This window comes from Pongo pygmaeus, chromosome 17 (assembly GCF_028885625.2).
Source record: "Pongo pygmaeus isolate AG05252 chromosome 17, NHGRI_mPonPyg2-v2.0_pri, whole genome shotgun sequence".
NCBI lineage: Eukaryota > Metazoa > Chordata > Mammalia > Primates > Hominidae > Pongo > Pongo pygmaeus.
In genome coordinates this window covers 49,752,163-49,768,675 of record NC_072390.2, presented here as the reverse complement: position 1 = coordinate 49,768,675, position 16,513 = coordinate 49,752,163, and the positions used below count along the sequence as shown (strand labels likewise).

At 42.7% G+C, this 16,513-nt stretch overlaps 2 protein-coding genes across 4 annotated transcripts in view; one reads left to right on the top strand and one right to left on the bottom strand.

Annotated features, from left to right (window-relative positions):
- Positions 1-16,513, top strand: part of ZSCAN30 (zinc finger and SCAN domain containing 30) — a 41,004-nt gene that overhangs the window by 3,412 nt on the left and 21,079 nt on the right. The gene's annotated exons all lie outside the window — the stretch shown is intronic.
- Positions 1-16,513, bottom strand: part of LOC129019102 (zinc finger protein 271) — a 51,414-nt gene that overhangs the window by 31,379 nt on the left and 3,522 nt on the right. For 2 of the 3 annotated variants that reach the window (XM_063653539.1, XM_054461372.2), the window contains exon 2: positions 16,013-16,208. The gene's annotated coding sequence lies outside the window, so the exon portion shown is untranslated. The remainder of the gene's footprint in view (positions 1-16,012; positions 16,209-16,513) is intronic. The other variant, XM_063653540.1, reaches the window with a different exon arrangement.

The window sequence follows — 16,513 nt, the reverse complement described above, 5'->3', positions numbered from 1 at the left end:
AGATTGGAAAAGAAGAAGTAAAATTGATCTTTATGTATATCAATGTTTGGTAGAAATGAAGAAAGTGGAAATATTTGTCTTTTTTCCAATCTTAAGTGAAGATCTTTGTCTTTTTTTTTTTAATCTTAAGCATCCTGTCTTTCTCTGTTAAGCATGATGTTAGCTGTGGTTTTTTTGATTGATACTCTTTATCAGACTGAGGAAGTTTTTTTCTAATTCTAGTTTGGTGAGAATTTATATCAGGATTGTAGGATGGATTTTGTCAATTGCCTTTTCTGTATCTTTTGAGAAGATAGTTTGTTAATATGGTGATATACAATGATCGATTTTTGAACATTAAACCAAACCTGCATTGCTGTAAAAAACCCTGCTTCACTGTGATGTATTATCTTTTTTATATATTGTTGGATTTTTCATGAAGAATATTGGCCTATAGTTTTCTTGTAATGTCGTTGTCTAGTTTTGGGGTCAGGGTAACATGGGCCTCAAAGAATGATTCAAAAAGCATCCCATTGTCTTTGGTATTGTTGAAGAGTTTGTACAGAATTGGTATTATTTCTTCCTTAAATATTTGGCAGAATTCACAGTGAACCTATCTGGACCTAGAGTTTTTTAGTGGGAAGGTTTTAAATTACAAATTCAGTTTCTTTAATAGATATGGTGCTATTCAGGTTATATATTTCTTCCAGGGTAAGCTTTAGTATTTTGTATCATTTAAAGAATCAGCCAATTTTGTATAAGTTGGCATAAAGTTGTTTATAATATTACTTTGTCATTTTTGTATCTGTTGAATCTGCAGTGATGTTAACTCTTTCATTCTTGCTGTTAGTAATTTGTATCTTCTCCCATTTCCCCTTGTGGGATAGGCCAGAGCTCTGTCATTTTTATCTTTACAGAGAACCAGCTTTTCATTTATTTAAAAATTGTCTTTCATTTTCTGGTCTACTAATGTCCACTCTGTCCCTTATTATTTCCTTTTTTCTCCTTGCTTTGGGTTTAATTTGCTTTTTTTTTTTCTGGTTACTTTAAGTGGAAGTTGAGGTCTCTGATTTGTGATATTTCTTATTTTGTGTTATAGAAATTTGGTGCTATAAATTTTCCCCTAAGTACTGCCTTAGCAGCATCTCACAAATTCTGATGTGTTGTGTTTTTATTTTCATTCAGTTCAGAATACTTTGAACTTGGATTATTTCAGTTTCTAAATATTTGGGGGGTTTCTAGAGATTTTTCTGATATTTATTTCTAATTTAATTTTATTGTAGTCAAAGAACATACTGTATATGACTTGAATCCTTTAAAATCTATTGAGACTCGTTAATGGCCAAAAACATGGTCTGTCTTCATAAATGTTCCATGCACATTTGAGAAAGATATATTAATATATTCTGCTGCTGTTGGGTTGACTATTTGATTATTGTTAGTTGGTTAATGGTATTATTGAAGTTTACTATATACTTTGCTGATTTTCTACTAATTTTAAAAGTAATTATTGAAAGATGAGTATTGAATTCTCTGTCAATAATTGTGGTTTTGTCTATTCTCCTTGTGATTCTATCAGTTTTAATTTTATGTATTTTGAAGCTCACAATTTGCATAAATGTTTAGGATTGTTATTCCTTTTCCTTTTTCTCTTATTTTGAGATGGAGCCTCTCACTCTGTTGCCCAGGGTGGAGTGTTGTTGATGGCAACTGTGGGCCATCTGGACCATCTGGAGTGGCCACTGCCAAGATGCTGGCTGTAGCCGGGAGGCTCTGCCCATGCTGCGAGCTTCACAGAGCCAGAGGGAGCGGGGACAAGCAGGAGCCCAGCTCCTTCCAAGTTGGCGGGTGGGAGCTCCCCGGGCATAGCTGCAGCTGCCCAAGTCATGGCTGCTGGCTGAGCCTCCCTGTGTTCTTGGAGACCGGGAGCAGGCAGGAGCCCCGCTCTCCCGGGTGCAACTGCATCCACCCAAGTCTTTGCTACAGACCGTGTTCTTGGAGGCTGGGAGCAGGCAGGAGCACCGGAGCAGGCATGAGCCCTTCCTGCATCCCCCACCTCCTTTGTGCCGCTGTAGCCACCCAGGTTGTGGCTGCGGACCAACCTGGATATCTCTGCGCTCTAGGGGCCTAGGAAGGCATCCCCACCTCAGCAGGCTTGGAGGTATCTGCTTCTGCTGCCTGGCCTCTCCCTGCTCCTGGTGACTGGTCCGATCTAGGAGCAAGGTTGGGGCCGAGCCAGGGTGCTGTTGCGGCCCAGCCAGTTGTGCGCATACTTGAGGCAGTGCTGATAGGCTGCTGCCTCAGCCCCCTCCAGACTTTGGGTGCTGACAAACATAGGAGGGAGGCTGAGGGAAGGCTGAGGGCAGTTTGGCATTTGCCTGCAGGTGCTTGTCCCCACGAACAGCCTAGGCACCATAGAAAGCAGTAGGAGGCGACATGTTCTGAGGCAGAAAGGGGCGGGTCCCCAGAAGGCCTGAAGCCTAATGGCCAGGCCACCAGTCCCCCTGACTGGAGGGGGAACTGGTGGTGCTTTTTCCTTGGACCTGCCCATGGCCACCAATAGACCAATCAGCATGCACTTCTTCCTCTCTGAGGCCCATAAAATTCCCTGGACTCAGCCAGACTTGGGGAGAAGACCTGCCAGTAGAGAGGAGCTACCTACTCCAGGGCCTCTTTTCTGCTGAGAGTTGCAGAGACAACAGGAGGACCAACCTGCAGAGAGAAGCTACCCACTACAGGGCTTCCTCTTTGCTGACAGCTGCAGAGATGATGGGACAAGCTGCCTGCAGAGAGGAGCTACCCACTCCAGGATCTCCTCTGAGCTATTCTGTTGCTCAGTAAAGCTCCTCCTTCTCAGTAAAGCTCCTCTTCACTTTGCTCAGCCTCCACTTGTCTGCATACCTCATTCTTTCTAGATGCAGGACAAGAACTTGAGACCTGCTGAATGGTGGGGCTGAAAGAGCTGTAACACAAACAGAGCTGTAACATGCCCCTTGCTCACCACATTGCAGGCAAAGAGGAGAGAAGAGCTGTGGCCCTTCGGGGAGCCCAGACCAGAAAGCTCCCTGAGCCAGGACTGTGACTCCCTTTGGGGCCTTGCATTTCCTGGAGTCTCCAAGCTTCTGGGCACCACTGCGGTGTACTTAGTCCAGTCACAGCCTTGCAGTGAGCCAGGGCCTGTACTGGCACCTGGAGCTGCCCACCCTGCTGCAGCAGCCAGCGTGCCTGTGTGCAGTGGCCAGACCCCACACTCTCTCGCTCACATACCCCTTGCTACTTCACGCCTGGCTCACCCTTGGCAGGGGTGAGATCCAGGCTGGTAGCATTAGCCAAGTGCAGCCTGCCAGGCTGAGTGGGCGGAACAATCCCAGTGGGCCCAAGCAAAACTCAGGCAAAGGCACCACTGGCCACAGAGGTTTCTGACCAGAAAAGCAACACCCCAAGTATCCTGTGACACAGTGGCATGATCTCATCTCACTGCAACCTCCACCTCCTGGGTTCAAGCTATTCTTGTGCCTCAGCTTCTGGTGCAGCTGGGACTACAGGTGCGTGCCACCACATCTATCTAATTTTTGTATTTTCTTTTTTTTAGTAGAGACGGGGTCTCACCATGTTGACCAGGCTGGTCTCAAACTCCTGACTTCAGGTGATCCGCCTGCCTTGGCCTTCCAAAGTGCTGGGATTTCAGGTGTGGCCTACCATGCCCAGCCTGTTATGCCTCTTGATTGACTCCTTTTTCAAAATGAAATGACCTTCTTTATCTCTGATATATCAGTCAGTGTTCAACCAGAGACACACAACAAGTAATTGAATATGTGTACATGTACATATGGATTTGTTAAAGAGAATTGACTTAAACAATTATGAGAGCTAGTTAGGCACTCTTATAATGCTGTTGTGTCTGATGCTAGAATTTGATGTTGGCAGAGTAGTCAGAAAGGAAGATGGAAGTAAAGTGGGAGAAGTCAAGGTCAGGCTGGAAGTCACAAGTACAAACTTGAACCTCATGAAAATGGACTGAAATCCATGTTAGTTCTTGTTGCCTTTGACCTTGGTGGTGAGGGTATCCTTCAGAAGCTGGGGCTGTTTGTCATAAACACACATACATAGGCCAGGAGTTGGAGAAGCTGAAGGAGGATCTAGAGGATGGTAGAGTAGTTGCAGGCCAAGCTGCAACAAAATGAGTCAACAAAGTGAGTCACCAGTCAGCAACAACATATGTGAACTACAAATGGCTACTATTTCCTTTCCACATTACGCATCTCCCAAAAATTGCCTTTTTGGCCCACCCAAACTGTAAACATAAAATAAATAATTCTAGGAAAACTGGTGCACTTTAAGCAAGATGACACATTATAAAAGCATCATGGTCTGCCCCTTGTCAACTTAGTACCATACATGTTTCTTTAAGCCATACTTTAATTCTCCAAATTTGATAATAATGAAGCTGTGCTTTCACCTTACATAACACTATTATCACATAACTATTAACATGCTAACCATTTCCCAAAAGAGGAAAATAGTCTTTTTTTTGGTCCATGAATGGCATTCATTCTGCTCCCAGATGATAACACTCCTTCTTTCATATCCTATAACTTAAATACTGACATATAAAGTTAACTATTAACACATATTGTGTTAGACGATAAGAAGATGAGAGAAGGAAGAAACATAAATTTTCAAGTAGTTTCCAAAAGAAGCTGGGTGTATATCATTGCCAACCAGAATGTTCTTCTTGAATTCAACTAGACTTTTAGACCTTCAAGACCACTACAGATCACCCTTGGCATCAGATTCATTTAGAAGGATAGGACAGAAGCCACAGCTGACCAGTAGGCAGCACCTACCCCTCTTCAGTGGTAGTGGTACTCACAGTGTTTTACACAAGCATCCAGGCTTTTTTTTTTTTTTTTTGGCCTTCCCATTCCAAGTTGACAGCTCAGATGCAAGGAGATGAGACTAACACTGGGCACCTGTGGGATGCATCTGGATTAGAAACTTCCACAGGAGCTAATATGTCTTATAGCAACTCCATGGACATAGCTTCTAGAATTTCTGTAAGAGACATGCCAATTACAAGAGTCACTGTACTCAGGGAGGCCCAAAGTTATAGTATCCATTAGCGCAGTCAGTATTTATAGTTCATTTATAATTCATTTGGTAATCAGGAAACATTTTTACCATAAACAATATTGTTGGGTAACATCATTGACCTATTAATAAGTTTTCAATAAAACAGAATGAGAAAATTAACCAAAGGTTAATTCTCATGTACAGAGGTAAAGTGTTTTGTTAACCTTTTACCCAAAAGTGATGATATGAACGTAGATTTTCTGGGTGTTTGACCAAGGAAGCCAAACCATTCTTTCAGATTATGTTAGATTTGTAGCTTTGTGGAGTCTTGCCAGAGATGTTGCTTTCTGTGTGTGAGTTTGATGAGCTAACTTGGAGTTTGTTTGTTGGACTGGCCAAAACAAATCTAGAGCCAACTATGGTCCATACCAGCTGACACTGAAGAAGTTCCTCTCAATGAAGTAAATGGAATTGAAGGGTTTCCAGAGAGATTAGGAGTGATAATACAGGCATGGGAAGTGATATAAAATTCTCAAGAATGAAACTGATAGGCCACCACCAATATTCTACCTGAATTCTATTTCTCATTTCACTTGGGGGAAACTAGGTCAAACTAACATATGTACTAATATATGTCTAACTTAGGCATACATTCTAGAGCAGTGGTTCTCAATCTTTTTGAGATAGTAAATTTATTTGAGAAAAGGATGAAAACTGCAAACTTCTTTCTCAGATAAATGAACATAAAGACCTACATGTGGACTTTTGCTTATCATGTATTGTATTGGAAATTAATTTTCTTTGATACTTAGACTATGTAAACAATTTTCACAAGGAAGGGATTTCAATTTAAAAATCAATTTCCAGTTCTGGGGAAAAAAAAGAAATAAAATTGTGAAGCCACATTAAAAATTAACTTGCCTTTTGCTCATATTAACAAGTAGGCTGCTGCTCAAATAAATATTAACAAGTATTAACATGTTTGTTGTGAATAAGATCTTTAAATTATGGGTAATAAGACATCTTTGACATGTCAGTGTGCATGTCCAGTTGACACTGACTTCCTAAAACTCAGAACCATTGCTGAAAACTCTGATTCAGTAAAGAAAATAATGGCCAGTGTAATTACAGTTCCCAAGGTTCACTTTGACAGAAGTGACTGGCCTTGTGTCAAGAAATACTATAATTCCCCAAGATCTTTAAAGTTGAGTTCAGGTCAGATAATTCCCTTTGTTTTTTATCAGTGAGGTCATTGGCATCACCTCGAAAAATCTTTATCTGTTAAATACCTGAAAGCCCGGTCATGGTGTTTTGTGTGTGTGTATGTGTGTGTTTTCTTTCTTTCTTTTTTTTCACTAAGTGTTGCTTGCCTTCTATGTCTCTCTCTCTGCCTCTCTCTCTCTTTTTATAAATGGTGGTTGCCTTCTCTGTCTCTCTCTCTCTCTCTATTTTTTTTTTTTTTTGAGACAAAGTATCACTGCATCACCCAGGCTGGAGTGCAGTGGTGTGATCACAGCTCACTGCAGCCTCAACCTCCTGGGCTTAAGTGATCCTCCCACCTCAACCTTCTAAGTGGCTGGGAACATAGGCGCATGCCACCATGACTGGCTAATTTTTCTATTTTTTTGTAGAGACGGGGTTTTACTATGTTGCCCAGGCTGGTCTTGAACTCCTGGGCTCAATCAGTCTACCCACCTCAGCCTCCCAAAGTGCTGGGATTACAGGCATGAGCCACTGCTTCTGGCCCATAGTGGTTTAAATAAATCTTAGTTTATACTAATCACATTGTTGTGGATTGAATTGTATCCCCCCAAAAAGATAGGTTCAAGCCCTAACCTCCATTACCTGTGAATGTAACTTTACTTGAAAATAGGGTCTGTGTAGGCTGAATGTTATGTCCCCCCAAAATTCATATATTAAATTGTAACTCCTCATGTGATAGTATTTGGACATGTGCCTATGGGAGGTAATTAGGTTATAAGGGCAGAGCTTTTATGAATGGGATTAAGTATCTTTATAAAATAGGACTTGGAGCGCTCCAAGGCTTTCTGCCATATGAGGACACAGTGAGAAGATGGCGTCTATGAACCAGGAAGCAGACCCTCTCCAGACACCAAATCTTTCAGTGCCTTGATCTTGTACTTTCCAGCCTCCAGTACTATGAGAAATAAATTTCTGTTGTTTATAAGCTACCCAGGCTATGATATTTTTTGTTATAGCAACCTGAATGGCCTAAGACAGGGCCCTTGCAGATATAATCAAGTTAAGTTCATAAAGGATTAGAGTGGGCCTTAATCCAATGCCTGGTGTTCTTACGAGATAGGCAAATTCAGACACAGAGGAGACAGAGGAGAATGCATGTGATGATGGAGGCAGAGATTGCAGTAATGCATCCAAAAGGCAAAGAATGCCAATGATTGCCAGCAACCTGAAGCTAAGACAGTGGGATGGAACAGACACTTCCCTAGAGCCTTCAGAGAGAGTATGGCCCTGCTGGCACCTTGATCTTGTACTTCTAACCTCCAGACTACGAGAGAATACATTTCTATTATGCCATCTTGTTTGTGGTACCAGAAGTGGGGTGCTATGTACAAATATCTAAAAATATAGATGTGGCTTTGGAATTGAATAAGTGATTGAGCTGGAAGAGTTTTGAAATTCTTAATAGAAAAAGCCTTGAAAAGATTATACAAATAGGAGGATTAAAGGTGATTCTGGTAAGGGCTCAGAAGGAAGTAAAGAGGACAGTAGAGAAAGTTACATTTTAGGGAATACATATATTTGCTATGAAGAGAATGCTGCTAGAAATAATGAACATTAAAGATACTTCTGGTGAGATCTCAGATGAAAGGAGGAACATGTATTAGAAACTAGAGAACAAGCAATCCTTGTTAGAAGTGGCAGAAACTTGGCTGAATCATGCTGTGCTATTGGGTGGAAAGTAGAACTTGTAACTAATGAACTTGAGTATTTAGCTGAGGATATTTCCAAGCAAAGAGTAGAAGGTGTAACTTGTTTTTTCCTTCCTTCTTATGGTAAAATATGAGAGGAAAGAGATATACTGAGGAGGAAACTGTTAAGCAAAAATCATTTGATGATTTGGAAATTTCTCAGCCTGTCTCAGATAGCATGCTCTGGAGACAGCGCTGGGACAAACGTTTTGGTGAAGCGATTAGGTGTGTGATTTATGGATCCAATTAACTATTTCAGCAGAATCCAAATCCAGGATAGAAATTGGGTTATCCAGGAAGGATCTATAGAGAATCCTTGTGCCTAATCGTATGTATTCTCTTAAAATCTATGGAAAACTAACAAGGATTTTGACAATGCTATCACCAGAAACACTGCTAATTTTGAAGAGGACAGAGACAGGATGAAAAGAAGAAAAGCTGTCCAACTTCTGGTATTCCAAAAGCAGGAAACGAGGTACCCAGAGGGTGGGGACACTACTAAGGGCAGAGATGGCAGGGCCATCTCAGCTGAGGGTGGCGCAGGGACCAGTGAGGCCTCTTAGAGTCCAGAAGATAGGACCAGTTGGGTATCTATAGACCAAGAGGTTGGGGACAGTGAGGATTCCACTAACCCAGAGGGCATATTGAGAACTCCACAGATATTTGGAAATTAAATAACATAATATAAATAACCCATGATCCAAAGAAGAAATCATAAGAGAAATTAGAAAATTCTTTAAACTGAATAAAAGTGAAGTACAACATAAAATATTTTATGTGATGCTGCAAAAGTAATGGTTAGAGGAAATTTTATAGCTTTAATATGTCTATTTTAGAAAAAAAATTATCTAAACCTAAGCTTCCACCTTAAGAAACTAAAAATGAGAGCAAACTTAAAAACAACAACAACAGAACAGCAGAAGGAAGGAAGTACAGTCATCTTTTCCTTGATGCTAGGGATACATTCTGATAAATGCATCATTAGGTGCTTTTGTCTTTGTGTGAACATCATAGAGTATACATACACAAACCTAGATGGTATCGCCTACTGTATTAGTCTGTTCTCATGCTGACAATAAAGACATACCCGAGACTGGGTAATTTATAAAGGAAAGATGTTTAATTGGCTCACAGTTCAGCATGACTGGGGAGGCTTCGGGAAACTTACAATCATGGCAGAAGGGGAAGCAAACATGTCCTTCTTCACATAGTGGTAAGAAGAAGTGCCAAGCAAAAGGGGAAAAGCCCCTTATAAAACCATCAAATCTCATGAGAACTCACTGTCATAAGAACAGCGTAGAGGTAGCTGCCCCCATGATTCAATTACCTCCCACTGGGTCCCTCTCATGACACGTGGGGATTATGGGACCTACAATTCAAGACGAGATTTGGGTGGGGATGCAGCCAAATCATATCATTTTGCCCCTGGCCCCTCCCAAATCTCATGTCCTCACATTTCAAAACATGATCATGCCTTTCCAACAGTCCCCCAAAGTCTTAGCTCATTCCAGCATTAACCCAAAAGTCCAAATCCAAAGTCTGAGACAAGGCAAATCCCTTCTGCCTATGAGCCTGTAAAATCAAAAGTAAGTTAGTTACTTCCTGGATATGATGGGGATACAGGCACTGGGTAAATACACCTATTCCAAATGGGAGAAATTGGCCAAAACAAAGCGGGTACAGGCCCCATGCAAGTCTGAAATCCATCGGAGCAGTCAGATCTTAAAGCTCTGAAATGATCTCCTTTGACTTCATGTCTCACATCCAGGGCACACTGATGTAAGAGGTGGGCTTGCATGGCCTTGGCCAGCTCTGCCCCTGTGGCTTTGCAGGGTACAGCACCCCTCCTGGTTGCTTTCACAGGCTGGCATTGAGTGTCTGTGGCTTTTCCAGGTGCATGGTGCAAGCTTTCAGTGGATCTAACATTCTGGGGTCTGGAGGACAGGGGCCCTCTTCTCACAGCTCCACTAGGCAGTTCCCTGTTGGGGACTCTGTGTGGGGACTTCATCCCCACATTTCCCTTCCACACTGCTCTAGCAGAGATTCTCCATGAGGACTCTGCCCCTGCAGCAAACTTTTGCTTCGACACCGAGGCATTTCATACATCCTCTGAAATCTAGGCAGAGGTTCCCAAACCTCAATTCTTAACTTCTTTGTGTCCACAGGCTCAACACCACGTGGAAGCTGCCAAGACTTGGGGCTTGCACTCTCTGAACCCACAGCCTGAGCTTTACGTTGGCCCCTTTCAGCCATGGCTGGAGCGGCTGAGACGCAGGGCAACAAGTCCCTAGGCTGCACACAGCAGGGGAGCCCTGGGCCCCACCCACAAAACCATTTTTTCCTCCTAGGCCCCAAGGCCTGTGATGGGAGGGGCTGCTGTGAAGGTCTCTGACATGCCCTGCAGACAGAAAACTGACTAAAGAAGAAATAGAAAATGTGAATAGATGTATAATAAAGAGATTGAGTTAGTAATAAAAAAAAAAAAAAGACACACAAGGAAAAGCCCAGGCCCCAAGGGCTTCACTGGTGAATTCTACCAAACATCTAAAGAAGAATTAATACCAGTTCTTCACAAACTCTCCCCCTCCCCAAAACAAGAAGAAGGAATATCTTCCATCTCATTTCATGAGGCCAATATTACTTTGATATCCAAATCAGTCAAATACATCACAAGAAACATAAACTACAGACCAGTATCTCTTATTCTCAACAAAATACTAGTAAACTGAATTCAGTAACATATAAAAAAGGATTTTCTACCATGACCAAGTGGAATTTATCCCAGGAATCCATCTGAGCATCAGTTTAAAAATCAACCAAATCCATATCAACAGAATAAAGGACAAAATATGCAGAAAAAGCATTTGACAAAATCCAGCACCTCTTCATAAAAAACAAACGTTGAAGAGAACCAGCATGAGAAAAAAATGGGATATCTGGAAATGGAGAATGTCATTACAGACCAACTTCAATAAGTCAGTTATGAATAAAAGAAAATAAGAAATAGGGTAATAGTGGAGTTTAGGGATGGTTTATTTGCTTGGTTGGTGGCTTGATAATTTTTAAGATAGGAAAGATATGTAATGTGTAAATGTGTAAAAGATAGCAGGAAGAATCCAGGAGAGAGAGTAGATAACACAGGAAGAGAATGAACTGTTGATGGCATATGATTGATGGGGAAGGAGATGGGATCCAAGATACAAGTGGAAGAATAGGTCTTTAGATATGAGTGGCCCTTCTCCTATGCTAACTAAGATGATAGGAGAGAATGGATGCAAGCTCAGGTAGGTTAGTGGGAAACTGAGGACGTTCCAATTCATTGGGAAGAAGGAGGTTATATCATCATTTAAGAATGAGGGGTGAGGAGAATAATGCTTGAGAAGATGGCTTGAAATAAACTTTGTGCAAAGGTGAGCTTACTAGAAAAACATAAGATTGGTAAGCAATACTGAGTGACCTGTAATGTTCATGTATTCTTAATCATTTTTATGATGCTAACTTTATAGATGGATGGAATAGCCTATAACCATCTCCATCATAACACTACATGTGGGATCAAAGATGAATAATGTAGTTGAATGAGCTGGCATGAAAACCAGTGTGGATAAGAAGGACGATTCAGTAAGTGATCAATGGATAATTAGTTATTCATCTAGAAATAGTTATTGTAGATCTCTGCCTCATAACTGCACTCAAAGCAAATAGCAAGTATATTAAATACATGGGAGAAAAGCAAACCTTTTGTAAAATTTGTAGAAGAAAATATGTGAAAGTATATTTATGACTTCAGAGTAGGGAAGGAAATCTTTAAAAAAGACAGTAAAGCCCAATATATATACAAAGGAAAGTTCAATCGGACTACATTAAAATTAAAAACTTATTATTCTTCAAAAGATACTATCTTTTAGGGAAAAATTAAAGTCACAGAACTCAGCTTCCATTATTGGTACAGTGAGTAATGTGGCTCACACGTCCCTTAAGGACAACAGTAAATCCATATAAAAATATGAAAATCCGCTGGAAGCCATTAGAACTGTCAAGGTAGTACAGAATACTAGAACAAGATCCAAGAAATGATCTAAGTCCAGTGAGGTGAACCAAAGCATCTAGTGGGCTTTCACTTTCAGATTATTTGCTTATCTGGAAGAGGCAGCTGAGGGTACTGAATGGCATTTTTGATAGCCTCATAGTACTAGAGAGAAGAAAGTTGGAATCAGAGACTAAGGGTTGGGACCTTGGTACTTTGAATTATACCCAAAATCAACTACATTCTAGGAATAAAGGTGAACTTGTAGTAAACCAGCCCTTCCACAGACAGTAGCCCAACTGCAAGTCATCTGGTTGACCCAGAAAAATCTCAATACCTTAAACTGGTTTGTGATGACCTACAATTACTGGAGCTCCCAGATATCTGGCAGAAGCAAACAATGATTTCTCTAGAAGAGGAGTACCTTCGGCCGGGCACGGTGGCTCATGCCTGTAATCCCAGCACTTTGGGAGGCCAAGGCGGGCAGATCACGAGGTCAGGAGATCGAGACCATCCTGGCTAACATGGTGAAACCCTGTCTCTACCAAAAACAAAAAACAAACAAACAAAAAAAAACCCAAAAAAATTAGCCAGGCATGGTGGCAGGCACCTGTGGTCCCAGCTACTCGGGAGGCTGAGGCAGGAGAATGGTGTGAACCTTTCTGCCTCTGGGAGGCGGAGCTTGCAGTGAGCCGAGATCGCACCACTGCACTCCAGCCTGAGCAACAGCAAAACTCCGTCTCAAAAAATAAAATAAGAGGAGTACCTTCAAATTATTTCCACATCAATTTTTCATGAAAATTCCTGATAAAAGACAACCAGGCAAGCGAGATAAGAACAACCAGCAGAAACAATTGACGACAGAAGTAGAATCACTGGAGTTTCTTATGTTAGGATAATTAGATTTGGATAAAATACTTTTTTTTATTCGAGGACATAAAAGACAAGATTGAGAAGAATTTGACAGAAAACCAGAAGCTATTTTTAGAATGACTTATTAGACACTAATTCCTGATTTCATTAAGCCACAATTATCAAAACAGTGTGGTACTGGCATAAGAATAGACATACAGGCCAATGAAATAGAGCACTCAGACGTAAACCCTCACACGTGGTCAACTGAGTTTTAACAAGGGTGCTAAGACCATTCAATGGTGGAAATGGTGGTCTTTTCATGAAATGATACTGGGAAAACTGGATACATACAATGGAATGAAGTTGGACTCTTGCCTTACACCACATACAAAAATTAAAAATGGATTAAAGGTACTCTTATATTTATAGTAGCATTATTCAAAATAGCCAAAAGGTCAAAGCCACCCAAGTGTCCATTAACAGATGAATGGATAAATAAAATGTGGTATATACATGCAATAGAATATTATTCAGCCCTAAAAAGAAAGGAAAATTTGACATATACTACAACATGGATAAACCTGGAGACATTAAATAAAATAAGCCAGTCACAAAAAGGCAAATATTGTATGATCCCACTTATTTGAGGTACTTAAGGGTAGTCAAATTTATAGAGACAGAAAGTAGAATGGTGGTTGCCAGGGGCTCGGGGGAGGGAGAAATGGGGAATCACTGTTTAATTGGTATGGAGTTTCAGTTTGGGAAGATGAAAAAGTTCTGGAGATGGATGTTTGTGAAGGTTGTACAACATTGTGAATGCACTTAATGCCACTGAAGTTGATATGGTTTGGCTCTGTGTCCCCACCCAGATCTCATCTTGAATTATACTCCCATAATTCCCATGTGTTGTGGGAGGGAATGGGAGATAATTAAATCAGGGGGGTGGTTTCCCCCATACTGTTCTCGTGGAAGTGAATAAGTCTCATGAGATGTGATGGTTTGATAAAGGGAAACCCATTTTGCTTGGCTGTCATTCTCCCTCTTGCTGTTGTCATGTGAGACATGCCTTTCACCTTCCACCATGTTTGTGAGACCTCCCCAGCTACATGTAACTGTAAATCCAGTTAAATCTCTTTCTTTGGGAAATTGCCCAGTTTCGGGCACGTCTTTATCAGCAGCGTGAAAACAGACTAATACAGAAGTGTACACTTAAAAATGGTTAAAATGGTAAATTTAATGGCATGTGTGTTTTACCATAAAAATCTTTCTAAAATGGGCCAGGCGCAGAGGCTCATGCCTGTAATCCCAGCAATTTGGGATGCTGAGGCAGGCAGATCACTTGAGGTCAGGAGTTTGAGACCGGCATGGCCAACCAACATGGTGAAACCCCGTGTCTACTAAAAATACAAAAATTAACTGGGTGTGGTGACACACACCTTTAATCCCAGCTAGGCTGAGGCAGGAGAATCGCTTGAAGCTGGGAGGCTGAGGTTGCAGTGAGCCGAGATTGTGCCACTGCACTCCAGCCTGGGCCACAGAACGAGACTCCATCTAAAGAATAAAAATTAAAAAAAAACTTTCTAAAATGATGGATATGGGCCAGGCACGGTGGCTCACGCCTGTAATCCCAGCACTTTGGGAGGCCAAGGCAAGTGGATCATTTGAGGTCAGGAGTTCGAGACCAGCCTGGCTAACATGGTGAAAGTCTGTCTCTACTAAAAATACAAAAAATTAGCCAGGTGGTAGTGAGAGGTGACAATGGGCTAGCAGCCCTCACTCGTTCCCAGCACCTCCTTGGCCTCAGTGTCTGCTCTTGCCACACTTGAGGAGCCCTTCAGCCAGCCGCTGCACTGTGGAAGCCCCTCTCTGGGCTGGCCAAGGCCAGAGCTGGCTCCCTCTGCTTGCGGCATGGTGTGGAGGGAGAGGTGTGGGTGGGAACCGGGCCAGTGCAAGTTCCGGGTGGGCGCGGGCTCGGCGGGCCCCGCACTCGGAGCGGCTGGCCAGCGCCACCGGCCCTGGGCAGTAAGGGGCTTAGCACCCGGGCCAGCAGCTGCGGAGGGGGCGTGGGGTCCCACAGAACTGCCCACGCCACAATCGAATTCTCGCCGGGCCTTAGCTGCCTCCCTGCGGGGCAGGGCTCAGGACCTGCAGCCCGCCATGCCCAAGCCCCCCCGCCCCCCGCGGTGGGCTCCCATGCCGCCAGATCCTCCCTGTCAGGCGCCGCCCCCTACTCCGTGGTGCCCGGTCCCATTGACTGCCCAAGGGCTGAGGAGTGCAGGCACGCGGTGCAGGACTGGCAGGCAGCTACGCCCACGGCCCTGGCACGGGTTCCACTAGGCGAAGCCAGCTGGGTTCCTGAGTCAGGTGGGGACTTGGAGAATTTTATGTCTAGCCACAGGGTTGTATATGCACCAACCAGCACTCTGTGTCTAGCTCAAGGTTTGGAAACACACCAATCAGCACCCTGTGTCTAGCTTAAGGTTTGTAAACTTACCAATCAGTGCTCTGTGTCTAGCTAATCTAGTGGGGACTTGGAGAACTTTTAAAGTCTAGCTAGAGGATTGTAAATACACCAATCAGCACTCTGTGTGTAGCTCAGGGATTGTAAACGCACCAATCAGCACCCTGTCAAAATGGACCAATCAGCTCTCTATAAAACGGACCAATCAGCTCTCTGTAAAATGGACCAATCAGTAGGATGTGGGTGGGGCCAGATAAGGGAATAAAAGTTGCTGCCCCAGCAAGCAACAGGAACCTGCTGGGGTCCCTTTCCACACTGTGGAGGCTTTGTTCTTTTGCCCTTTGCAATAAATCTTGCTGCTGTTCACTCTTTGGGTCCACACTGCTTTTATGAGCTGTAACACTCACTGTGAAGGTCTGCAGCTTCACTTCTGAGGCCAGTGAGAACACAAACCCACTGGGAGGAATGAACAACTCTGGACGGGAGGAACGAACAAACTCCAGACGCACCGCCTTAAGAGTTGTAACATTCACTGCAAAGGTCTGCAGCTTCACTCCTGAAGCCAGCGAGACCACGAACCCATCAGAAGGAAAAAACTCCGAACACGTCCGAACATCAGAAGGAACAAACTCTGGACACACCATCTTTAAGAACTGTAACACTCACTGCGAGGGTCCGCGGCTTCATTTTTGAAGTCAGTGAGATCAAGAACCCACCAATTCTGGACACAGTAGTGGCCTGTGCCTGTAATCCCAGCTACTTGCGAGACTGAGACAGGAGAATTGCTTGAGCCTGGGAGGCGGAGGTTGCAGTGAGCTGAGATCATGCCACTCCACTCCAGTCTAGGCATGAGAGTGAGACCCTGTCTCAAAAAATAAATAAAATAATATAATGGATGTGAACTTGAACCAAAGAGAAATTCTGAATTAAAAAATTCAATGACAGAAATTGAGAACTCAAGGGATATGTTTAAAAGTACATTATCACTAAAGAAAGAATTAGTGATTGGAAAATAGGTGGTAAAATATGCAAATGAGAAACAAAAATTGAAAAGAGCAGATAGGAGATACAGAGGATATGGTGTGTAAGTCTAACAGGTTATTGAAGTCCCACAGCAAAGAAGGGCAGACAAGGTATTTGTTCCCTCATTCCCCTATTCCTGCCTTC